Source organism: Cololabis saira, chromosome 22 (assembly GCF_033807715.1).
Source record: "Cololabis saira isolate AMF1-May2022 chromosome 22, fColSai1.1, whole genome shotgun sequence".
Classification (NCBI taxonomy): Eukaryota; Metazoa; Chordata; class Actinopteri; order Beloniformes; family Belonidae; genus Cololabis; species Cololabis saira.
The window spans coordinates 9,108,009-9,135,807 of record NC_084608.1 but is presented as its reverse complement, the minus strand read 5'-3'; the positions used below and the strand labels follow the sequence as shown (position 1 = coordinate 9,135,807).

Sequence of the window (27,799 nt, the reverse complement as noted above, 5' to 3'; positions counted from 1 at the left end):
GAACTGTAAAATTGTGCAGGGCTGATCTGCAAAATATAAGGAATAGGCATTCAGTTATTCAGAGGTTATAAAGTATTTTTTTATTTTGTCAGTAAGTATGTTGGACTATTAATTTATGACGAAGTCCCTCTAAAAAACGTGACAGGAAAAAGGTGCAGTAGAACAAAACCAGAGCGTATATTGTAATTTGGGGCGCATTATCTGGCTGAAACAGGACAGGGGGGCGGGGGTGACTTCACTAATAAAACCAAGTTGAACTTAGTGATTTTCAACATCGTCATATTATATTGTTTAGCCAAAAATAGATACATTACCTCTTCACTATCCATCCTGCAAACGACCGCTGAAAACAGAAAAGTAGTTTTGAAAGTCTGTCCCGTCTTATTTCATTCACTATCAAAACAAATGCACGCAACGGGGACAGGAGTTTTCCGGCAGTACGCGCTGGTGCTCATGGGAAACGTAGTGTTCTTTCTGGTAAAGCACTACCGCCTTTGTCCAAAGGAGCCGCCAAACTCAACAAAAGCTGAAAGTTACATTGTGCTGCTTTAAATGTTCGGGGAAATCTAATTGAGGAAAATCAGCAAGGACTATCAGTTTTTGATGGTTAAAATATGAGAATTTTCAGACACAAAATGTGTGGATTACTTGGCATTCTAAACAGCTGTGTAGGAAGAAAAACTCTCATGGATTCTTTTGGCCATGAGGTTTCGCTCTGGAGCAGCGGGAAAAGGTCATGTGACCTGATGAGTTCCCATTTACCCAGAGTGATGGGTGCATCGGGGTAAGAATAAGCGAATGAGATGATGCATCCATCCATTCAAAATGACCAGGTTAACCTTAACGAAATGGGCATGTTCCCAAATGACAGTGCCAGAATTGATCGAGCTCATAATAAGGAGCTGTACTTTAGGGAGGATAAGACATCAGTTTCACACACGGATTGGCAGCTGCAGTCCAGACTTCAGCCCCATTGAGAATCTTTGAGAAAAGCTGGAGACTTTACGCAAAGGCCTGTCTGACTTTTCCATCCAGGATTGACAAACTTTACACTGAAATGAATGTTATAACCTTGCACAAGCTTAAGTACATGATGTCACAGCAAACGCATACTGAAATCAAAAGTTGTCAGAGGAGTATCAAAATGTGTCAGAGATGTCAGACCCGAATTCAGGACGCACGTGGGCAAAAACGATGCCTAACTTCTTTCTTTCCTTTTTTTCTCTTGGACTACTTTATTTTATTTTAATATATCTTGATATTTTATTTTGTACATTTTGTACAGTCTGTTCTTATAGTTACTTACTCTCATCCTATATGTTGTCCACCGTCACTGTGTGTAATGCTGCCGCTACACTCATTTTTTCCCAGCTTGGGATCTATCTATCTATCTAAACATTTCAGATGCTCCACTTTTTACACATCTGATGTCGGCACCCTTGCCAAACTAAATTATTAGGACATGAGCATCAGTCAATTTTCCTACGTTTTTTCTGAATGTTACCGTTTATGTCTCGATACACAAAAGGTCAACGAAAGATGGCGGGGCAGAACATTGTTATGCTAAGTTTGCTACATGTGATTTTAATCATATTCCAACAGCCCCCCTTGAGTATTTCCTTTTCCTCTGCGGTGCTTCCTCGAAAGTGATCAAATATTCCTTTAAATGAAATTGGAACTGATATTTCAACACAGAATAAAAAGGTGTCTGCTGCTTTAAGTGGTACCACAGTCCTCTGTACCAATCCTCTTGTCCACTACTGACGTATTCACCCGGAGAGACATCTGGATATTTCTGGAGATGACGGGACTCTTGAGATCTAGTGGAAGTCTGAGGTGCACAAAGTAAAGAGAAATGGTGAGAGCACTGTCCCCTGCAGTGATCCTGTGCTGCTGAACACCCCTCATTATCTTCTGGAGATTGAAAAGGCATCCACCCGTGTGTTTTCTAGAGTTTCTCACACAGCAGTGGCGGCTGACGTAAAATGCAGATGATTGTGGATTTGAAGAGGAGTAAATTACCCCAAACACTACTTCCACATGGGTAACATGGCGCAGAACTACTGATATCTGGGTGTCAAGCTCAAAGGGAGACTAGATGGATATGCAAGACTGAAAAATTATAGTGAAAGTTAGCCAATTTAAAAGGAAGATCAATTTCAAAGCTCCATCCTGATCTGGAGCAGGTGGAGAAAACCTTCACAGGAGCACATGATGCAAACTCTACACTAACCTGTATTAGAATAAAGAAATAAAAATAATATTGCTCATAAACTCAACTCATAAACTTGCTCAGACACTAGAAGACTGAAATGTTCACCAAGCACGACATGAGCAAAGCTTAAATCAGTCCTTATGTGGGGACACAGTTTTCACCTAACATTATAACCTGTTTCTTTAAAAGAGTTTTGATTTTCTCCCCCCGTTCTTTGTTAGATCTGAGGTCTGTGTTTAATTACTTCCCCCCTTGGGGGTATGCAAGAAGCTGGTAAGTGAGTGAGCAAGGTTGAATCTTAAGCCATGATTTTCAGGAAACAAAGGAATTGCTCTCATTTAATCAAACTAAATAACTGTGGTAACTTATGCTGAAGTCAGAGTCCACAGCAAGTTATCTTCTCATGTTAAACCCCAAAAAAGCCATAAAAATACAACCCATTTCACTTAACTCATCCAACTTGATATCACTTTTTCTGGAAGACCCAGAGTCTTCTGAGATCTACCAGATGATATTCTGTCAAGCCCCACCAATAAAGTCCATGTGCAGCTTTCTGGAGCCACATGTGTTTCATGCTACACGAGTCGTGTGCTCACAGCAGCACAGAAGCTGTGCATGTGTGCATGGTGCTGCCACTGCAGCAAACATCCATGCAACGGGGGATCCTGAAAAGAACAATGTGTGCCATGTTGTTTGGGATAAACACACTATGAGTGTGTTTATAGTGTGGACTAAGTTTGGAGGCCCAGTGGCGTGGACTGGTACAGGACATGTTTAGAGGAAGGTACGGCAAACACATTACATGGTTTAATTTACTTTTTAATTCTTGGACTGGTGCAGTAATGGGGCTTACTTCCTCAGCAGGACGCTACGGGGCTTTTGTGGACTGCTGCTGGTGAACAGATACAACACAATACTTGATGGCCCTCTATCCTGACCCACAGACACCCATAGATGTCATGCGGCTCTGGCGAAATGTCACTTCAGGACAGAGCCAAGCTCATCAAGTCTTGCTGCATCTGATCAGCCTCTGTGGCCTGAGGATCTCTTCATGTCCGCATGACAAAGCGCATCGAATTTGCACTTAAACTGTTTCATATGCGTTCCAGCGTTCATGGAAATGTAATTAGATCCCAATGTTTCATCGGGAAAATCTACTGCTGCCTGTGTAGTGATTGTGTTATCCAGGAGCATTAATATCAGGACTTTTATGCTCACAATATGCAGATGCGTTTAAAACATGAGAATTAATTACAAAAAAATTACATTTGTGCCACAAATTTCATGTCTCAAATGGGTGATAACAGCATTTCATCCCCTGTCAGCCACAATGCACAGCAAGAAAATACATAATAAAATATTCTAAGCTTATCTGCTGAGTTTGCTGTGGACTGCTGCAGATGCATCATCGCTGATGAAGACGTCCCTCCGGGTTTTGAAACAATGCAGTTGTCTGCGGTAAAGCTTTTTGTGGATGTAGAGAAAATGTGTTTTTCTCTTCTTTTCTTTACAATGTCATATCAAACCATTTTTGCTCCACCTCTTGGATGCTTTGCTGACCAGAAGACACCACATATACTGACATTAGTCAATATTACCTCTATTGTCTCATCAGAACATTTTATTTCTTCCTCATACTCCCTTTTCTTTTTAACATTTGCCATTTCCAGAGGTAGACATGCAGGTCGATGATGCAGTTTTACACCTCTATATATTATATGCTGCTCCCTGGGCGAGGATTGATGTTAATTAAAGAGCAACAGCAGCGCAATTCCAATATGCGATCAGTTGGCATTGACGAAGACTGAGTCATCCCAAGGATCTGATCTGAGCTTTACTGAGAGTTTGTGAATCTAGAATACGTTTTTAGTAAGAAGGTCATTTATGCACAAATCTACTCACAGAGTTATGAAGATTTCATGAATGACACCTTGCGTGTATTGTGCACCAGAATATTGCAACAAGGAGAGAACGGCTCATGCATCAGTGGCCTCAATACAGCGGATCAAATCCATCTGGATCACCCTGGTATAGTCGTTACGTGGATCTTCAGAACACAGGTTTTTTTTTGAACATCCTAGAGGTGTTCATGGAGAAACTAATGATTATTGTGGTCATGGATGTGCTGTATGTGCTTGCCTGGAACATATAAACTTCTAACCTTTGTGTTTGTGTGGGTCTACGACATGTAGCGGCTGCAGGCTGGGCGTAGGGATGTTCAGGGCCCCCCTTCCTGTAAAACGAGTGATTACCCCTGTTTAGTTTATGTACATTATGATATAGTCACCTTAAGAGTTGAGACACATGTGCAGACTTACACAAGCATGTGATCGACTCATTTTATGATTAAGTCAGATTGCAGTAAATCCTGAACTCATGCACAGAGTGGTACAGAGAGTGACTCCTGTAAATAACAAATATTGTTTAAAGCGAGAAGATCAAAAGAAAAGACCTTTTTCAGTGTCCTTTGTTTCAGGGTAAACCCATGTGTCATGCTGATGGCTTCAGCAGAACCACAGCATCAAATTTAACTGCAAATTACATGCTGCTATTCTATTAATTTTATAAGTGCATGTGTATGTCACATGCAAGATGATTATATTTAACTTGCAGTTGTTGCTGGGAGCAACAACTCCTGAAGTCAGATTGGACACCTCTTATGCCCTCTATTATTGGGCATCCCTGATTGTATGCAATTTAGTCTTTTTCTAAAATATGCTGACAAAAAAATACTGTTATACTACTTCTTTTTTTCTAGTAAGATTTATTACAATTGTTAATTACTGTTGATCATCATTATCACTTTTTTTTCTCTTGGTATTGTCTAGTTTTAAAACTAATTTACGTGTCTGCTCTCTATTTTATTACAAAATTAACTCATTCTCATGTTATTGAATGCTGTGTTTAATATTTATCTTCACATGTATTTCAGTCAATTTGTAGTCAAATATTTACAAAGAAGAAGCACCATAATTTGTGGTATAGATGCTGATGGCTATCCCATGGAGTTACAATCTCTCAAGGAGTTAGAAGGCAGAGGCTTTTTTAATGTATTTTCTTCATAAACTTCTAACCTTCTGTGTTTTGGGATCGTACTGCAGATTTGAGGAGCCCTTCAGTCAGCTTTGGTGCATCCGACTGAACGTGAGCAGACAGTGTGTTCATGTGCGTTTCACATTAATCTCTCTTCTTCTGTCATGCAGTGAGGTCAAACTGGGGTTTGGTTTTGTCATTTCCTGTTTAATTGTGAAGGTCTTAACTCTCCTCTCGTTTCAGGTCACTTGCTTTTCCTCATGTGTCTTATCTCCACCTGTCCCTCGTTACCTTGGGTTTAATTGTCTGCATCTTCCTTTTCCCCATTGCTCGTGTGTCTTATCAGTTCATGTTCTCTTTGGCCGTTGCCTCGACACCAGGATTCTCATTGTCGCACCAAGTGAGAGATTTTGGTTTGTTAATTTTTCATAGGATAGTTTAAAGGAGCTGTATGTAAGAGCAATAATAAAACGAATCATAAAATGACCCCGATATGTCAACAGACATTTAAAAATCATGTTCATTTCAAATACTTATGTCACTGACAACAGCACTCAAGCCAGGATATTCCAGTTTAAAAAGAGGAGTTGCAGCCCTCAACTGATGTTTATGTTGTCATTTTTTGTTTTGGCCTGAAGCTCCACCCTCCACCTATCTCCCAATCACCAAGTCAGTATTGTTTCTGAAGCTCCACCCTCCACCTATCTCCCAATCACCAAGTCAGTATTGTTTCTGAAGCTCCACCCTCCACCTATCTCCCAATCACCAAGTCAGTATTGTTTCTGAAGCTCCACCCTCCACCTATCTCCCAATCACCAAGTCAGTATTGTTTCTGAAGCTCCACCCTCCACCTATCTCCCCATCACCAAGTCAGTATTGTTTCTGAAGCTCCACCCTCCACCTATCTCCCAATCACCAAGTCAGTATTGTTTCGGCATCCGGGTTGCCAGCTCGGCTCTAATTATGGCAGCCATGGCAGCCTACGTTCCTGCTGCATTCTGCAGCCTACCTGGCAACCTCTGGTCGGGGGGAGGAGGGGGAGGGTACACGCCGCTCAACAATATTTTGAAAGTGACTGCAGTACCAGTTTTGGCCATTTCTTACAGACGGCTCCTTTAAGTTCATAGTTATGGTTTGAATATCTTTTTATTTTCCTCCTTAACTGGAGTGATTTTCAGTTAGTAGTAACCTCAGTTAGTGGAGCGAGTTTTATTTTGTAATATTTCATAGCCACACATCTTCCCAGTTGGATGAAGTGTGAGAGAAGGTATTTTTTCATAGCGGGTTTTTTTCTCTTATCTTGGAGTATTTTTTCTGTTGTGGAATTCACAATAAAGGTTTTTTGTTGCTCACATCCCTGCAACTGCATCGTGAAGTCTAGCCTGGGTGTGACAAGTCACACCATCAGTACTAATAGACTTAAAGGGCATGCATTCACCCTCGCTCCATCTTCTACAGATCAGATTGCTTTGGGTCATAAGATCTTCCAACCATGTCCATACCTTTCTCCTTCTATCATATCATAAAGGTTTAGCTTAGATTCATCAGTGTAAAGAATGCAGCTTCAGAGCCAGTCTGACTAATCTACCTCTACTTAATCTTGTGGCGTACCATTCATGTCTGCCCTTGTAAAATCTTCATGGTGGACTTGCATAATCATATGCTCACCTTCACAAACCTCCAGAGTTCCTCAGCTGGGTGAATGTTGTAAAGAGGTTTTGATTTACCTCAGAGAGGACCTTGTGATTACGCAACTGTCCAAGTCTTTTTATTAATTCAATTTCATGTTCCTAAGGATAGAAGTACCAAATTAATGTTCCTTTTATCTCCATGATAGATTTGTTTTGATTTTGCAGTCTTACACATGGTTGTTTCCTTTTGTTTGAGACTTTCTTTGACTACATGTTGCAGGCTTGTTGCAGCGTCTTTAAAATGCAAATGACACACATGGAGCCAATTCCCCGAAGTCCATAGTCCAAAAATCACCAGTTGAGTCAAATTTGCACCTCATGAAGAAGAAAGAAGAAGAAGAATGGGGTTTTGTATAAAATTGAACTGCTATTTGTGTTTCCATGGCAACATAGGGCTTGGTGGTTTTACAGCAACTGGTTCAAAAACACAGCTGGTACCTTTCAGTGTGGAGTTTACGCGTTCTCCCTGTATGCTTGTTTTCTGTATGTTAGATGAACTGGTTTTGCTTGGTTATATGTGATGCCCTGGTTAAGATGCACCTCACCTTTTGTATGAAGTTAGCTGGGATAGGTACATGAAGACCCCCATGACTTTTATTTGGAAGAAACAACTATGGACAAGGCTGGATGATTGAAAAAGGGACATTTTCAATGTTCATCAACTTTATCTGTATACGCAGCTTCACATATCTGTAAAAATGTGTTAAAAGCGATAACCTTTGTATTGTAATGAACTTACTTTTTTAATGCCTGCAATTAGATCTTAAATATACCAAGCTTTGCAGTAGGAAAACGAGCACACCCTCTGGATGACAACATAGCACATCTGTTATTAAGTGAAGTGCCTTCTTCAATGAATGCAAAATAATAGTTTGGTTATTGATCGTTCTGCAGACTGTCTGTAGCAAAATAACATAATGTACGGAAGCATGGAGCTGTCACCCCAGCCAAAGAAAAATAATGCCATATCATGTTATAACGCAAAGTTATATATTCTAACACATTCTTTATCATGCTTGTACACTAATCATTATGAATATAATGATCACATTATAAGAATATACATATTTATCATCTCATAACAACATACATTAAGTATTTACATTGTAGTGTGGTGACAGCACATTGTTCAAACGTGACATAACATCATAGAGGTTTGTTTTTTTTAAGAACAGAAATATTCATATTATATTGTTGATCAATTGCAGACAAGCGGTGGAGAAAATGTCATGTCAACAGAGGACTTGAGTTTTAAGGGCCATTTCACAAAAGAAAGACTGTCCAACTTTTATTTAAAATTTAAATTGGTTTATTTTCAAACCATAAAAATGATCAAGTTTTATTCAGAAAATTCTGATATCTTTTTCACAATTGTTATCATATTTTTTACAATATAAATACAATATATTGTATTGTACATGTATTGTACATGATAAATGTATTGTAATAACACTTGCTGGGAGTCTTTGCTTCTATACAGCAGATTCCTCAAATGAGTTGCCTTTAATGTCCCATTGAATCCAAATGTAGTCAACATTTAGACACACACACACACACACACACACACACACACACACACACACACACACACACACACACACACACACACACACACACACACACACACACACACACACACACACACACACACACACACACACACACACACACACACACACACACAGACACACACACACACACACACACACACACACACACACACACACACACACACTCAAACTGATGTCATCTTTTGTCGTTGTTTGCACTGTATGTTAATAAATAAATAATAAAAAAAAAAAGAACAAAAAAAAAGTCCAAACAGCACATCCCTCCAAAACAACTTAAATTAGTCTTCAATATTGTTATCAATAAAATTACATATATCAATCCAGGGGTTTTGGACAATGGGGCAGAGCCAAAATAAACAAGTAATTGTTTCAATATTTACAGAACATAAAGCAGATTTCACATCAATGTCTATTTTAAACCTTTTAACAATATGATCATTAGAAGGATAAAATCTATGAATTATTTTAAACGATATCTCTCTAACTTTGTTGGTCTTAATTATTCAATAAAAAAAGATTGCTTCAATCAAAAAATATATTTTCCATAAAAAAAAAGTCACTTCAATCAAAAAAAAAATTCAATCAAAGAAAAAAATGTTTTTTTCGATTTAAGTGATTTTTTTTTAGTGAAGTGAAAAAAGTTTTGAAGTGTTTTTTTTTTCCATTGAATCATTTTGACACAAACATCAATGTGGGCGGATGCTTCCCCATTGGTCAATCCAAAAAAGTGTTCAAATGCAATTTTTTGGTCTCAAATATTTTTTTTGCATTCAAACACTTTCTTTGATTGAAAAAGTTTTTTTTTTTATTGAAGTGTTTTTTTTTTCATTGAAAATATTTCTTTTCTTTTTGAAGCAACTTCTTTTTTGATTAAATGATAAAGACACAAATGTCCTACCCATAATATGGCCCAAACACAAAAAAACACTACTTCAATCAAAAAAGTTTTTTCAAAAAAAAAACTTCACTTCTATCAAAGAAAACATTTCCTTATTTATTTATTTTTTTTATTTATTAAAGGAGCTTGAGGCAAGAATAAGAAATGAGACTCATTAGCGCTACGACGACCGTCGGGGTTACTGCAGCCAACAGCGAAGCCGGCACGGGAGAACGGGGAGAACGCGCATGCAGCGTCATGTGACGTCACATCTGCAGCCCAGCGCGGGAAATTCCAGTCCAGAATTGCAGCACATTTTGCAGCACACAGCCTGTTCAAGGCAACGGAGAGATACACTAGAGGGCTCATTCTTTTTGGTTTGGAACGCTTCATCTGACATTATTACTAGAAAACTTAAAACGTATACGCATTTTTTTCATAAATCCTGCCTCAATCCTGCCTCATGCTCCTTTAACATACAGTGCAAACAACGACAAAAGACGACATCAGTGTGTGTGTGTGTGTGTGTCTGTGTAAATAAGGTGATGAAAGTAGATACATAAATTGACAATATTAATTCGAGAGTAAATAAGTTTAACAAATAAATAATTATCATATAGAGTGGTGTAACACGATATAACAAATATAGCATAATAATATAGTAATATCCTAATATAACATAATTTTTATAAAATATTATAACATATTACCAAATTATATCACCATACTATAATATATAACAATATAATAATACTAAAGTTTAACATCCCATGAGATTTCATAACTTAATATAATAATACACTAAACAATATATCATGATAATGCCAGGAGTGATTATTAGAGTTAGAATTGGTAGTTTAGGTATTGCAATGAGGGGTGAGGTCAGACCAAAGAAAACATTTCCAATCAAAGAAAAACAGTGTTCAAATGCATTTTTTTGAGTCTCAAATATTTTTTTGCATTCAAACACTTTTTTCTTTGATTGAAAAAGTTTTTTTGATTGAAGTGATTTTTTTTTAATTGAAAATATATTTTTTGATTGAAGCCATCTTTTTTTTGATTGAATAATTAAGACACAAATCTACTTCCATAGGGTAAGAGCCAGTTCGGTGTTGTTATTACACAGCAGTATTCGTGGCGGCGCGCCCCCGCGTCCCCGCGGCTCCGGCCCGGCCGCGGGGGCGCGCCGCGGGGACGCGCCGCCGCGGGGACGCGCTCGGCAGCAGAGATGGCAGCAGCGCCGTAGCGGAACCAGCGGCCCGGACGGCTCTCAGCGACCGCAGCACCCCGCCACACGGCCCGCCAGGTAGCTGCACGCAGCACGGACCCCTGTCCCACCGCGCCGAACGTGATTAACCACGCTGTGGTCCGTACTGAGCCGGACTGCAGGATTTAGTCCGGGATGAAGGACTGCTAGCGGCTAGCGGCTAGCGGGCTAATCTGGCTAATCTGGCTAAGCTATGAAGCCTGATTTATGGTTCTGCGTTAAACCAACGCAGAGCGTACGGCGTAGGTTACGCGGCTACGCGTACCCTACGCCGTAGGATCTGCGTCGATGTAACGCAGAACCATAAATCAGCCTAATGTGATACAAACCATCGATCCGGGGTTAAAATACTCCCTAAGAGTTCATCATGTGTGCGAATATCACTGTCCGTTTGAGCAGTTAGACAGCACGGTAGTTAAAAGGGCAGCTACTTGTAACAGCACTGTAATACTCTGATAGAGGTGTTTTGACCTGTAGCAAGGGGGCTAACTTAATGCAGCTATGACTGTATTTTTTCCTCCACATGAGTTAAAAGTCATCAACTCTGCATCTGACACGCTGTTTGTGATGCTGCCAGGACGGTTTACCTTTTACCTTAAAGTGTCCTGCATCCAGAGCTGCTGGTGAACCAGCAGTATTTAAGGAAACTAAAGTTGAGCAATCTGCATTAACCTCGTCAAAGTTGTTGTGATGAATTATTTGACTTTTTATTACGTCAGAGGTTTTGTTGCTCGAGTTTTTAAAGATGGTTTGAGTGGGGGGATCAGTCTGCTTGTTTCTTATCCTCTACTTCATGTTTGCTTAACTTTGATTTCTGACAGCTATGTTGTTTACCTTTTAGATGTTGTGTGATTTTAGGAATCTGTCTGGCAGGGTTCATACGTTTTGTGTAAATTTGTGAATGTGAAATTTTGCCAACAGTATGATGAGGTTAATAGTGAATGTTTCATTGGGTTTTGCCTTCATCCTGTCAAAGTCAGAGAGTCCAAACAGCACATCCCTCCAAAACAACTTAAATTCTTCTTCAATATTGTCATCAATTGAAGGAAGAACAAATTTTTGCACAGCCGACCGCTCTCGAACCAGAGATTTCTCCCAAAACATCAATAAAATTACATATATCAATCCAGAGGTTTTGGACAATGGGGCAGAGCCAAAATAAGCGAGTAATTGTTTCAATATTTACAGAACAGAAAGCAGATTTCACATCAATGTCTATTTTAAACCTTTTAACAATATGATCATTAGAAGGATAAAATCTATGAATTATTTTAAACGATATTTCTCTAACTTTGTTGGTCAACAGGTAATATGGAGGTAGATTTCTGTCTTAATTATTCAATAAAAAAAAAGATTGCTTCAATCAAAAAATATATTTTCAATTAAAAAAAAAGTCACTTCAATCAAAAAAGAATTCAATCAAAGACAAAAAGTGTTTGAATGCAAAAAAATATTTGAGACCAAAAAAATTGCATTTGAACACTTTTTATTAAATTTTTTTTTTCGATTCAAGTGATTTTTTTTTTTGAGTGAAGTGAAAAAAGTTTTGAAGTGTTTTTTTTTTTCATTGAATCATTTTGACACAAACATCCCGCAGCGTGCGGATGCTTCCCCATTGGTCAATCCAAAAAAAGTCTTCAAATGCAATTTAAGGAAACTAAAGTTGAGGAATCTGCATTAACCTCGTCAAAGTTGTTGTGTTGTGATGAATTATTTGACTTTTTATTACGTCAGAGGTTTTGTTGCTCGAGTTTTTAAAGATGGTTTGAAAGTGGGATCAATCTGCTTGTTTCTTATCCTCTACTTCATGTTTGCTTAACTTTGATTTCTGACAGCTATGTTGTTTACCTTTTAGATGTTGTTGTTGTGTGATTTTAGGAATCTGTCTGGCAGGGTTCATACGTTTTGAAAAAACCTGGAAAGGTCATGGAATTTGAAAATATCATTTTCAAGGCCTGGAAAAGTTTTGGAAACACAAGTTCACCACAGAAGTTTTGGAAAAGTCATGGAATTTATTTTTTCTCACTTAATGATAACATTTAGTAATAACAGCCTATAAGGTAGATTTAAAATTGATCAATAAATATTTCGTATCGAAAAGTGCTTATTCATTTTTCAGACCCTATTACCTCAGAAACATTTATGCCTCGTGAATTTTGTCAGTTATTTGTTCTTTAATGTGAATGTGCAGTATTAGATTACTATACAACATATACTACAACATATTGCTGGTATATGAGTGTTAGTTTAAACAAATGTTTATTTTGTATAAAACTATAATTGTCATTAGATCTCCACTTTGGTGACTTTTGACATAGTTTTATTCCTATATTTCATTCATACATTGATGTTTTAGAGGTCATGTATAGTCATGGAAACTTGCTGCCAAGTCATGGAAAAGTAATGGAAATTTGTTGGTTAAAATGTGTATGAACCCTGGTCTGGGCATGCATCTCTCAAGTAAACAGGGTCTTGAAGATAAGAGCTGTCAGCGGAGACCCTTCCTCTGTAAATACTTCAGGGGAACAGTGTCATCAAAAGATTGGACACACCTTCACAATTATATGAGCTGGGGGCGTCCAAACGTTTGGCTTCAGGGATCCTTGCAAAGTCTTTCTACCTGCAGCAATGATGCTTGTTACTGAAAATTGAATTTAAAACAGAAAATTAAATACTCTACACCTTTTTCCATCTTGATGAAGAAGGAATCAAACTTGTCTATAATTTTAAAGGGAAATAAATCATGACAAATATACAGTATATTGCCTTTTAAGAAAAAGAAACTTAAGTTATTGTTTTTTTTAAATAATGTAGACGTCACGATATAAATGATCTAGGGCTGGGCGATTATTATTTATTATGACAGCAACATCATAATTAGTTGGAAGTTTTACCTTGATTATGATTCATTAACACATTTTTTTGCGTATAATAAGTATATATAAGAGTTTGCTGTCAGGTTTGCTCTGTATATACGGTCAACTACTAAACATGGCATATTTTTCTAAATGGTGTACAGAAATTTGTGGTTTCAAAATTATTTTAAAAAGTTTGATACAAATGAACTATTTAGGCTTATTTATCAAAGCCTTAGATACAAGTTTCCTTAAAGAGTAGAAAATAAATAACTTTGCATTTCTTTTAAACCAATTTTTAAGCAACACCATATACAAAGTAGAAAATAACTTAAACCTTTTGCAGAAATTTTTTTTTAATTTAACTAATGACATGCGAGAAGTAGAATGCAATGAGTTACATCTTTTGTAAACAAACATTTAAAAATAGCATGCGCAAAAGTTCTAATAGAAAAAAATGTTAAAAATGCAAAAATATTAGATGTAAATGGTAGAGCACTGCTGAAAAAACAGACAGCTGGATTCACGCAGCAGCAATGAGTCTACGCAGCTAGTCTAACCAATGAACTCCAGGGCTCCAGACTAACTTTTTTCACTAGGAGCACAGTAGCCCCTAACTGAAAATTTTCAGGGGCACAATCAGAAATTTTAGGAGCGCACATCGTTTATCGACACGCTAACCAAATTTTTACATTTCTACTACATTTCAGTGTATTAGTAATACGTATTTCATAATAGATTAATGAATTACCACAATGTGCTGTTTCAAATGCAGTGTTACATTTTATTGTGCACTTTTAAAGATGCCGCAACATAACGTAAACTGAGAGCACCATTGCTGTCATTATATATAAAAAAAACATACATTCACATGATAAAAAAGTGCTTGGTAACCTTTCAGCCATGAATTTAACTGTTAAACACAGTACTTAACAAATGTACAAATATTGGGGGTACTGGCCAATAACATTTCCCTACTTGTGTCTTTACTAAAACCCTGAACCTACACAAGTTGACCAAATTCACTGCCTTCACTCAAATAACTAAGGATCTTACCAAGAAATATTCTTATTTCTAACCTAAAAATGCCATTACACCTGATAACACACATCACTTAAGGTTAGGTGTTTTTCCCACGTGTTAAAATTTAACTTTCATTTGTGTCAAGCAAATTTTAAGTTCTGGTTACGTTTTAAGTTAGAGTTTTGGCAGTGTTCAAAATAAAATTATGAGACCTGCTGTATTGGAGCACATTTTCTTTTAGTTAAAACTGTAGCGGGGACAGATGTTTAGAGAAACCTATGTATGTACCGGGTGAAGGCTGATTTATGGTTCCGCGTTACAACAACGCAGAGCCTACGCCGTAGGCTACGGCGTAGGCTCTGCGTCGATTTAAGGTGGAACCATAATTCAGGCTTTAGGGGAACATATCAGAGAACAACCAGAAGAATATAGAGTGGATTAAAAATAAAAGTTAAGCACTGAGCTACATGTGTCTCCCATCTGGGCCATTGCAGACTCATTGCCTGAGCAAGATGTTACTAAAACCAAACATACCCGCCATCTCTTTCTTCTAACTTTATGTGCGCGGCGCAGTGCGTTGTGTCGCATTAAATGTGGTCCGGGCGTAATACCTGCTTTGAGCTGGTGAAATTAAACGAAAAAAAAAAATAAATAAATAGATCCCCCAACTCATTCCCTTTCACACTCATTGGCCTGCAAATATGGGGGTTCATTGAGGCACCCCTTCCACGTTTAACGTGTAAAAAAAAAAACAAAAAAAACAACACTGGCAAATTTACTGGTCGCACGTGTGCGAGTGGACATGAAATTCAGTCGCACATACTCAAATTTTAGTCGCAAAATGCGAGCATTTGGTCGCAGTCTGGAGCCCTGAACTCGTACACTGAGGCCAGTCAGAAGCAATAGCAGGTTCATTTTTTAACACACATTGGAGGTCAATGGAGGAAAAACTCATCATCACTGCCTTCAGCTGTGAAATACACTTCTACCTGCGTTTCTGACAAACAGAAAGCACCTTAAAACGACGGCTGGTAGATCGCCTGTGGAAAGCAGAGATAATTGCAGCCATGATGACAGTTGGCCAGAAGCGTTTGCGCTCAATCATGCATTGAGCTGCTGTGTGGCGATCGTTAGGTCATGTGACGTGATTAAGTTGCAGGTGCTAAAATAAGTTGGTCAGTTTTAATTAATGGACATTTTTTGGACAGTGTTTACATTTTATGTACAGTATTTTTTACTTGTGTGTCATCTTCAGTAAATCCAAAATGTGTCCGAGAGACAGACACATAATTTTTTGTTGCTAGAAGATCTCGTTAGCTTATCTCCATCACTGAGTTACCCTTCATGTTGCTTCAAAGCGCGGTGACTACAGACGGAGCGCCAGCGGTAGTATATTTTTGGAGCAGCACGTGAACGCGCATACACACTTCTGGGGTGGTAATAACGAGTGAACGAACATTAATTAACTGTTGGTTATAGGTTTTAAATGTCTGTTTTGATTCATTTTCAGTTAATTGCCAAGCCATAAAATGATATCTGTAATATTCATTCTCTTCATAAAACAAAACAGCGGTTGATATCATCTGTTAACTACATCAGTAATGATGTTAGGATGGAATATATATTATAGTCTTGAGTTGCATGGCAGTAAATTACTAGGCTGATACCTCAGTGTCATTTTCACTGATTTGTGCGCTATTAAATATGAGAGAGGAATTATTTGTACAGATGTTAAAAAATTGGTTCTAATTTCAGTGTCTTCTGAACAATAATTAGATTTTCAGTTTGCGGTTAAGTCAGTGCATCTGTTCTCCAGGGATTATTGTGGTTCGCAAGTGGTTCGTGTTCAAAGCTTGTTTTCAAATTAGAAAACTAGTTGTCCAACAAATACTGGGCAATGAGGGCAGAACCATCGAATGCATGAGTGTTTCTTTCCTTGTAATATTTTTTAAATTGTAGTCTGTAAAAGTTTCATGGTGACAGGTTTATTCCTTTTTGAAACAAAAACCGTCCATTTCTACATCTTATCCTCATCAAAATGTCGGTACTGTGGTTTAATGTGAAGCTCATGTTATTATAACAATACAAACACACACGCACATTAGTTCTTCATTCTCTCTTACTCACACAAGATGCGAGCACACACATAAATTCATGCTCACATTCATTTCAGTTCAGCTCAATTCAAGATAACCTGAAGACCAGGAAGTCCTGTATAAAAGAAACAAGTTGCATTAAGTCTAGCACTAACTCTTGCTCATAATTTTAAGAAATGTATAGAAGTTATTGGACAAAATTTGAGATACCTTTATAAAGTTTACTCAGATTTTGTGTGTGTGCGTGTGCGTGTGCGTGTGCGTGTGTGTGTGTATGTATATATATATGTATGTATATATATGGTATATAAGAAATGCCTCATATCTCTCGGTCAGCCAATACTTGACAATATTCAGTGCAGTATGTTCAAGCTATTGGCAACAATCGAACTAAGGATTTGACTGGAGTTTCCGAGAATCCAAGCATAGATGCATGGGAAGATAATTGAATTATTGAGGTTAGAACAGTTAGTAAATAAATGTGGCAGATTTGAAGCAGACGTAGAAGGAGGACAATAACACGCGAGATATGGACCCCCACGATGCAGCAGCTCTGTGCATTTCATACGCACTAAGCCTGATCGTGTTGCAACTAAGAAGCACGCAAACTTTTCTTCTTCTGCTACTGTGTTGTTGTCAAGCCCTGGCTGTTGTTATTCCGGCTTCTGTGGTCTCGTCAGAGGGATTCCCAGGCCAGTCAGTAGCTGGGCTAACTGTGGTTTGCGTATACGTGCTGGAACAGCTCGAGTCAGAACCTCATTATCTGGATTTAATAGCTCGATTTCAAGAACTCCAGTTCGGTTCAACTACAACCCGACTGAGGTGTATTCATGACTTTTAAAACTTTTATATCAGTTGGAGTAAGGCAGTAATTTGGCTTTCTCTTAGTGCATGTAAACGTACTGAATGTCTGTCTCTAGGCCCAGTTATTGTTTTTTGCATCCAGAAAATGGTTCTGCTGTAAACTGAATAAGTGTAATTAATCAATTTGTAATGTCATTGAGCCCGGATAAATGTGTGTTATGCAATTGGAAAAAAAACCCCAGGATATTCGGTAATTTTTTGGGGCCTTTTAAGGTTGAGCTATTGTTTGATTATTGAATTAATGTCTCCCATGCTGCCTTGGAAATGAAAGTTATCCTCGCCTGTGTTGTTGGGAATTTTAATAAGATGTTTTTTTCTAATTCTCTGAATTGAAGTCTATGCTATTTAAGAAGGGTGTAACTTTTCAGCTGCACATGCGTGCGTACATGCATTCATATGTATGGAGGTGTTAGGCTAACGGACTTGTGTCAGTAACTTCATCCCTTCTTGTTCACATTGTTTTGAAATGGAGGTGAAGTGTTGTTTATGTACACACATAGCAGTAGTCGCTTTTTCTTTACACTTGCACAAAAGAAAATCAAAAACAACTGGAAACTAGATTTTTTTTTAATTCAAGATCTTTTTATTGGAATTTTCACAGAGTAAAAAAAGGTGAAATGCTGCATGTCGATTACAAATATTTTGAGTAGGCATGGGCATGTTAATCATAGCATACACCAGTGTACAAAATGTAAAAAACAATTAAACAGTATGAAAAAATATAAAATAGTAACAAAAACAAACTACAGACCAAACTAATCCCTCCCCTGTCACTGCCAGATTACTAATCACAATATGAGGTCACTCTATCATCAAAAGCCTGCACTAGGAATACAAAAGAAATATGAAGTATAGTTCACAGGGTCTGGAATGCTTCTAGAAAAGGTCCCCACACTTTCTGGAACTTATTTGATTTCTGAAGCGAGTATCTAATTTTCTCCAGTTTTAAGCAGGACATGATGTCTTCCAGCCATTGTGCACGAGTAGGAGGGAAGGGATCCTTCCACCTGAACAGAATTGCCCGACGAGCCAAAAGGGAGGCAAAAGACAAAGTGTGCCCCTGTGCAGTGGTTAACTTCCTTCCTCCCTCCATGACCCCAAACAGGGCAGTCAGTGGGTTTGGTTCTAATCTGATTTTAAGCACCAGAGAGAGAGTATGAAATACTTCCATCCAGTACTTATTTAGACATGGGCAGGACCAGTACATGTGGATGAGAGAGGCTTCGGCTACTTTACATCTTACACAGTATGGACTAATATCTGGGTACATGGAGGATAGCTTTGCTTTGGAAATATGAGCCCTGTGTACCACTTTAAACTGAATTAAGCAGTGACGTGCGCACAGGGAGGTTGTATTAACCAGTTTGAGTATGGACTCCCAGGTATCCTCTGATAAGGGAAGCCCTAAGTCCTGCTCCCATGCTGCTTTGAGTTTATCTGTAGGGGCACTCTTAAGATCCAGCAACATGCCATAGAAAGACGAAATGAGCCCCTTTTTGAATGGGTCTGTGGCAAGAACTTTGTCAACTGTGGTCAAGCCTATCGATGCACCAGGGCTGGGTGTCTGGGAAAGAACAAAATGTCTAGCCTGAAGATACCTAAAGAAATGTGATTTTGGAAGGCTGAATTTACTACTTAACTGCTCAAAAGATGCCACGGTGCCGTCTATGAACATATCTTTAAAACGAATCATACCCCTCCTGTGCCATTCCTGGAAGGTGGGGTCCTCAAGGGATGGTTTGAAAGAGTGATTTGATGCAATGGGGCTAAGAAGAGAGAAGCTGTGAAAACCAAAAAACTTCCTAAATTGGGCCCAAATTCTAAGAGAATGTTTAACCACTGGGTTTTTGATTGATTTAAGTGAAGGAAGTGGAAGTGAGGAGCCGAGTAGGGCAGGAATTGACAGGTCATCAGTTGGATGTAACTCCATCGCCACCCAGTCAGGGCGGTCAGCGCCGTCGCAGTGGAAGGACCAGAATGCAAGGCAGCGCAGGTTAGCAGCCCAATAGTAATAACGAAAGTTTGGGAGGGCCAGACCACCTGCAGACTTAATTTTTTGAAGGTGAGTTTTGTTCAAACGTGGCCGTTTACCTCGCCATAGGTATGAAGATATAACTGAGTCAAGGGACTGAAAAAAAGAACCAGGAATAAAGAGTGGTAAGGTCTGGAAAAGGTACAAAAATTTAGGTAAAATGGTCATTTTGACTGAATTGATGCGACCCACAAGAGACATTGACAGGGGTGACCATTGTGTAAGGGTTTGTTTGGTCTCATTTAACAATGAGATAAGATTCTCTTGGAGCAGGTCTTTGTGTTTCCTTGTCACCGATATGCCTAAATAGGAGAATTTGTCATTTGCGAATTTAAAGGGAAAATTGGAAAGGTCTAAAGCATGCGATTCGAGATTGGTAGGGAAAAGCTCACTTTTGCTGAGATTCAGTTTATAGCCTGAGAGTTTCCCAAACTGACTGAGAAGTGATAGCGCAGGGGGTAATGAGGCCAGAGGGTGAGAGATGAAAAGCAAGAGGTCATCGGCATAAAGCGAGACCTTATGTTCCCTGCCACCTCTCCAGATACCGGACACATCCTCACAGGATCGGAGCGCTGTGGCAAGCGGTTCGATAGCCATGTCAAAAAGGATGGGACTAAGGGGGCACCCCTGACGGGTTCCACGATGCAGATTAAATGGTTTTGACCGTTGAGAGTTAGTACGAATTGAGGCTGTTGGGTGTAAATAGAGAAGTTTAATCCACAGAGCAAAGTTCGGACCAAAACCAAACCTGTCCAGCACAGCAAAGAGATAATCCCATTGGACGCGATCAAATGCTTTCTCCGCATCCAGAGAGACAACGCATTCAGGGATAGCCTCAGAGGCAGAGTAGATAATATTGAACAGTCGCCTTGTGTTGAAGTAAGACTGCCTACCTTTAATGAAGCCAGTTTGGTCTTCAGATATAATTGTGGGGAGGACATTCTCCAGCCTATGGGCTAGGACTTTAGCTAGGATTTTAGCATCTGTGTTTAAGAGGGAGATGGGCCTGTAGGAGGCGCATTCAGTAGGATCCTTCCCTTTTTTAGCTATGAGGGTGATGCAGGCCTCCGAAAAAGAAGGAGGGAGGGAACCGTGGCTGAAGGATTCTGAAAGAACTGAAGATAGCAATGGGGAAAGCAAATTAGAAAATTTCTTTAGAAATTCCGCCGGGAAGCCATCAGGGCCAGGACATTTACCCGACTGCAGTGAAGAAATGGCTCGAGTAATTTCCATCAGGGATATCGGTTCTTCTAATGTCTTCCTTAGATCTGGTGAAAGACTGGGAATACTAAGACTATTTAAAAAGTCCGCAATCTCATCTCGATCAGTCTGAGATTCCGAGGTGTATAGCTGGGTATAAAAGTCCCTGAATGCTTCATTTATGAGTAAGTGGTCTGTAGTTACATGGCCATTTGGTAATCGAATCTTAGAAATATTTTGTTTAGCCTTAGAGCCTTTAAGTTGGTTGGCTAATAATTTGTCAGATTTGTCTCCATAAACATAAAACCTGGTTTTACTTTTCAGAAGTGACTGTTCAATTGGGTGAGTGGTAAGCAGGTCAAATTTAGTTTTAAGTTCTAGCCGCTTTTTGTAAAGATCTGGGGATTTAGTCCGAGAATATTCTTCATCGACCTCTTTAATTTGGCGGGCAAGGTCTGATCGCTCCCTATAAGATTTTTGCCTCACCCTAGCAGTGTAGGATATAATCTGTCCCCGGAGATAAGCCTTGAGGGAATCCCAGACAGTTAGACTAGACATTCCTGGAGTCATATTCGTGGATAGGAAAAAGGCTATTTCCGTTTCCATTGATTTAACAAAATTTGTGTCCGACAGCAGAGTTGAATTGAATCGCCACTGTCTGTCTCTCTGAGGTAGGTCAGGAAGGGACATGGTTAGAACCACAGGAGCGTGGTCGGAAATGACAATGCTCTGATAAGCACAGGAATGGACCAGGGGAATCAGTTGATTATCAATAAAAAAATAATCAATCCTCGAGTATGTGTGGTGCACTTGTGAGAAAAAGGAGTATTCTCTGTCACATGGATGTAAAGAACGCCACACATCACAAACACCGTAGTCAGAAAGGAACGCCTGAATAAGACGGGCTGACTTACTTGCTGTGCCGGGGTTGGTAGAGGATCGGTCTAGGACTGGGTCGAGCCAGCAATTAAAATCACCACCCAGTATGAGAGAATATGTATTAAGGTCAGGGAGCAGTGAAAACAGTCGTTCAAAAAAGACTGCATCATCTGAATTAGGGGCATAAACGTTCACAAGTACGACCAATGTATTGAATAATTTCCCAGAAACGATCACGTAGCGACCAAACTTGTCAGAAATCACATTGTGCTGCTCAAATGAAACATCCTGACTGATCAGAACTGAAACTCCTCGGGCTTTAGCTTGAAAGGAGGAGTGAAATCTCTGCCCTGACCACCTCGGGAACAGGCGGCTATTATCAGAACTGCGAATATGAGTTTCTTGTAGAAAGGCTATTTCTGTTTTAAGGTGTTTTAGATGTGAGAAGATCCTCTTCCTTTTAACAGGGTGATTCAGACCCTTAACATTCCAGCTCACCAACTTCAAGTATCTACTCATAATATCTAAGAAGAAAAATTAGGTGTGCACAATGACCTAGGCAGAAAAAAAGAGAACGGAAAGGAGGTTGAATGTGACCCACATTAAGTAATGAGTTGAAAAGAGTTAATGCAAAGTTTCTGGCAGTGACATATCCCCCCGACCCACCCTCCCCAACTAAGACAGCTGCTATAGAAAAATAAAAAAAAAGCAGCAAGCTCTTCAAAACAAACATAGTGCAATAACACATCTTCCTATCCTACACACTAATAGCTTTTGCTCCCGTATCATGGGTGTATACATATTAGCACCTTAAAACGTGTAGATGTAAATAAAAAAAAAGGAATACCCTCTCAAATCTTGACCTGGGAGTCCCGATATGAGCCCAGAAATATTTTTACAAAAATATAAAATATAAAACGTCCGACTTAAGCAGCGTAAAAGTAAGGTTAACAGCTTACAATTATTACAAAACTTATAGGTAAATCGGAAAAGCTTTTTTTTTTTTTTTTTTTTTTTTTTCTCTCCCTCTTCACCACTTATTTTTCCCCTTCCCTCAAATAGCCAAAAATAACTGCAAATTAATAATATTTGCAAAGGGGCAGTCCAACTAACAACAGAGAAAATACTGGTTGTCGCGGGGTTACTCACCCTCCCCTCAGGAATAATGTGACTCACGTAAAAAAAAAAGAGAGAGAAAAAAAAGTCAGTCCGTGAGCGTCAGTGAGCCGCACCGGGCTGCAGGCGGAGCCGCGGCCGGGCTGCAGGCGGAGCCGCGGCAGCCTCCAACAGTCCCGTTACGGCGGGTTTGAAGCTTTGCTGCGACTCGTGATGAATTTGCGCGCCTCATCCACGGAGCCGATCCACTTCCTGGCCCCCCCGGACAGCGTGAGCCGGAGCCGGGCGGGGAAGAGCAGAGCCGGCCTCAGACCCAGCTGGTAGAGCTCCGACATGACTCCGCTGTATTCCGCTCGTTGGCTGGCAACTTCGGGGCTGTAATCCTCCAGGACCCGGATGGGCTGGCCGCGATATTCCAACTTTCCCCTCCGGCGCGCCTCCCTGATGAGGATATCCTTCGTCTGGTACCGGTGAAGGCGGATGATGACCGGACGCGGTCTCTGTCCCGGGGCCGGCTTGGCGGCGAGAGAGCGGTGCGCTCTGTCTATCTCTGGCGGTGACGGCAGCGTATCGTTCCCGAACACCTCACACAGCAGCTTGGAGAAGAAAGCCGCCGGAGAAGCGCTCTCGGTCGACTCCGGTAAGCCCAGGATACGGATGTTCTGCCTTCTGCTTCGGCTTTCCAAATCCACCACCTTAGCCTTCAGCCGAGCATTATCATCCCGTAGAGTCGAGCAGATGCCTTCAAGGTCCGTAACTCGCTGGCTGAGGTCTTCTGTGGCGAGTTCAAGGGACGAAACCCGTTGGCCATGGTCCTCGACCGCGAGCCGCGTTTGGTCGAGTTTGGAGTCGAGCTGACTGAAAGTATTTTTGAACTCGGCGGCCAGGGCAGCGCGGTGTTCCTCCAGCAACGTGGTAATGGCCGCCAGGGTTAAGACAGCGGCAGCGTCGTCCTTCTTGCCCGACTTGCCGCTCTTCGAAGCCATCTCGGAGGTAAGTGGGCTCGTTCGAGACAAAAAAAAAAGAAAAACAGCAACAGGGAATCCTTTTTAAAGTAAAAATTTTGAAAGTTTGAGGGCTTGGTGGTTTAAAAAGTTTGGCACTCACGGGAGCACTCGCGAAACGCGTCTACTCCATCTGCTCACCAACCGGAAGCTCCGGAAACTAGATTTTGATACTTTAGATTGACCGACTACATCACATCCTGCAGATGCATGGAAATATGCAAAAAGCTGAACGTGCAGTTCAGTAGAATTAAAAACAAACCTCTTACAGTTCTGAAACGTTAACCCTTCCCTTCCTGGATTGATAGGCAGTAACAGTTGCTGCTACCATTGTGTTGACAAATACCCTAATTCTCCAGACCAGTAAACTTACAAAGCTTCTGCTGTTATAGATGTTCACAGACTGCCTAGTGATCTGTTTATTTTAGTGATTTGGAGCTTGGATCACATTTAAAACTCACTAAGGACAAGAAGATTGTATCTTCTACTCCGCCCCATCCTGGTCACAGTCATTGCTCAAGATGCGATTAAAACTGCTCACAGCTTCATTCGTACATCTATCAAACATTAGTGATATCTGTGAGTTTATGCAAGTCCAAAGAATGGCTGATATCAAAAGCTTCATGTTTCTTTTAACGACATCAGTCATTAAAAATATTTGAAAAAAATGTTATTTTGCTTTTTCCGGTGGATCACGCAACAGTTTTCTCCGTGCGTTTTCTGTCTGCTGGTGTGGGTTGTTTTTTTTTCTGAGACTAATGGCAATTTTCCACTAGCACCTACTTGGCTCTACTCATCTCAGCTCGGCTCGACACAACTTGGCCTGGTTTCTTTTCCATAACAGATCTGCACCTGGAGCAGAAGTAGGAGGGTTGGAAAGAAGCTGCTGTGACATATTTGATTGTGTGATTGTGTGAAGATGTAGAACATGGAGTAGATGATAGATGTGCTGTTGGGTCTGTGACTTGTGTTTGATATCAAGTTAAAAAATGAGAGTGAGAGAAGCTTCAAGCGGGACGCTTTTTCCATTTTTTTAGTTTGTCTCGGCGCTGCCACGAGCAGCTATGAAGTGACAGAGCTCCTGGTAGATCATGTCGTTCCCCGTCTAGATCTCTTTTTAATTATCTCCTCAGCCACCAGGTTTATGAACATCTGCACCTCAGAGTTGGATCACCAAACAGACTTCTGCTGCCATTGCCTGAATAAAATGAACAAGAAGCCGCCGCCAGAGTTGCTCTTTCGCTGATGTCACATCCTGACTCAGACGTCTGACTCCAACCCCCCGACCAATCGGTGGCCTGTAGTGTGATGATGTCAGATACAGCCGACTCAGCCGCTTATGCCGCTTTTGCACTAGGACTTACTTGGCCCGACTCGGCTCGGCGCGGCTTTACACGGCTCCACTTGTGTGTTTTCGCACTGCCAGGGGAGAAGTGGGGGGGTTGGGGTGAAGCTGCTGTGTCGTACTCGATTGCGCAACACCTTTGTTGTGTCGGCGCAGATGAGAAATCAGCTGGAGCCGGGAGCGGCTGAGAGTAAAACAGCCCGTCTACATCGCTTTTTTTTTATGAACATCTGCACCTCAGAGTTAGATCACCAAACAGACGTTTTGCGCTTTATAATAAAATCGCCGCGAGCCGCGGGTCGCTCTCTCTCTGACTCCCGCTACCTGATTCAAACGTGTGGCGGCCCCGCCCCCCGACCAATCAGAGGCGTGGAGGGTGGTGACGTCCCCGCCCCCCGACCAATCAGTGGCGCGGAGGGTGGTGACGTCAGAAATAGTCCCTTCTCAGCCCGCAAAGAACCTGGCTGAAATGGTTACAGAAAAAAGTACCGACTTGGAGCGGCTCTACACGTCTCAGCCCTAGTGCGAAAGCGCAAAACGGGTAGAACCGAGCTAAGGTGGTACCAGTGCAAAAGCGGCAGAACCTCGGCAGAGTAGTTACAGAAAAGTATCTACTCGGCACGGGCAGACCTCAGTGTGAAAGCGCCAAACCAAGTGGAGGCGAGCCGAGCCGGGCTGAGTAAGTACTAGTGGAAAAGCACCATAAGGTCAAAATACGTCACAAATCGCTCTCCAAAACTCAGTAGAACTCTCCAGAACTCCCACTTACTTATAGCTGCCGGCGGTTGCTCAGTGTACATTTACTGTAATGTCTAGGGCCCTGATTCCCAACCCCCGGTCCCCGGACCGGTACCGGTCCGTAGAGCCGTTACTACCGGGCCGTGGAATGGCTTGTGTTCCGATCATAATTAGGTCTGCAACGATTCGTCGACGTTGTCGACAAAAAAGCGATAATCAAAATTGTCGGCAATTGTCACCAGACGTTTTTTTTCCAATGGAGTGAGGCATCTTACTTCACTTCACCTCATTCAATCTCTGCCGACAGCCTTGCTGCAGGACCTCTCAGCGCAGCCTTTTTTTTTTTTTGCGTCCCAGCGCAGCTGCGGGTAACAAAACTTCAAATGTTCGGGAGCATTTTAGCCTGGATACGGCGAATAAAAGAAGACTTGCAAGTAGGGTTGCCACCAGTGGCGAAACAACTCAGCATCGGGCCCCGATGCAAGATCATTAAACCGAGCCCTGCCCATCACAATGTAAAACAGACATGCTGTGATTGACGCAATCTCACAGCAGATGCATCACCATTCAAATGACAACGGGCACTACTGACAGCTTTAACTCTTAACACAACCACAGCGCAGATAGATATGTTTAAAAAAAAATCCCATATATATAGCACATATAACCAACAGCATAACGCACACAGTGCGCCGGTGTGCGACAGAACACCAGCAGTGCCAACAGCTGAGAATAAACCCACACAGCGCACAGACTGAAATTTGGTGGCACGGCGGCACACCACAAATAAAAACATCATAAACACGCATAAACACAAACAAACTAGTGATACACTATCACTATAACAAATATTAATAATAATGGGTCATTACTTACAATTACAGTTTGACTTTCTGGGCCTTCCGCTGGGCAAAGTCATTAATTAATTCCTGACAACAGTTCAACTCTCGGGGTACGCAGCGACGCGCGCCGTACGGTGCGCGTCGCCGCGTCCCCTACGCCGTAATCTGCGTTGGTGCAACGCGGAACCATAAATCAGCCAGTGTCCGTCACTCATCTCTGTGCAGCAGAACCTGCACCAGCAAGACGCTGCTCTCTGATTATGGCACACAGTTTGAAAACCCCAAATAAAAAATAAATTAGAGAATATTTTATGAAATCAATAAACAATTCCATCATCAAAATTATAACAAATAAAGGTTCAATATATCTTGCTTTGCATGTAATAAGACTAGGTAATATATTAGTTTTACCTTTTAAGTTGAATTATTGAAATAGATTAACTTTTACACCAAATTCTAGTTGAATTATTGAAATAGATTAACTTTTACACCATATTCTAGTTGAATTATTGAAATAAGTTAACTTTTACACCATATTCTTCACCTGAAGCATTTTTTTGTCATATAATGTCATCCAAAACTTGTATAAATCGAAATGTGTTTGTTTGAGTGGCAGCCCTGTCATGGCTTGGCGGACAATAAGTTCTGGTACCCGACCGGACTGACCAGCGCCATGCACAGGTGCTGTATGCAGGTTAGGTTCAGTCAGCTGCAGAGATGAGCGGACCTCAGCAAACCTCCATGAGCCGTTTCTTTACTGGTTGTTCGAGTAAAAGAAATGGTGATGAACAAGTGGAAAATCCTACCAAAAAGAAAAGCAAAAGCTTTAATCACAAGTACGACATTATGTATATAAAAAAAGGATTTGTTGCAACGAGCGATTTGGAGGCGCCAAACCCACTATGTATTTTATGTGGAGAAACGCTCGGCAACGAAGCAATGAAGCCATCCAAGCTTCAAAGACACTTAAATACAAAACATCCTTCTCTCAAAGACAAACCAGTGGATTTTTTCGAAAGGAAAAAACGTGTTACATTTGCAGAAGCAAGTTTTAAAGGCCACAACATCAGCTAACGTCGCTGCAACGAGGGCTTCATATCTCGTTGCTCACCGGATTGCAAAAGCTAAAAAGCCCTTTACAATTGGAGAGG

At 40.6% G+C, this 27,799-nt stretch overlaps 1 protein-coding gene across 2 annotated transcripts in view; it reads left to right on the top strand.

The window, feature by feature from the left end:
- The first annotated feature begins 10,559 nt into the window (after window positions 1–10,559).
- LOC133422965 (NEDD4-like E3 ubiquitin-protein ligase WWP1) overlaps window positions 10,560–27,799 on the top strand; it is a 49,142-nt gene continuing 31,902 nt past the window's right edge. For both annotated transcript variants that reach the window (XM_061713032.1, XM_061713030.1), the window contains exon 1: window positions 10,560–10,693. The gene's annotated coding sequence lies outside the window, so the exon portion shown is untranslated. The remainder of the gene's footprint in view (window positions 10,694–27,799) is intronic.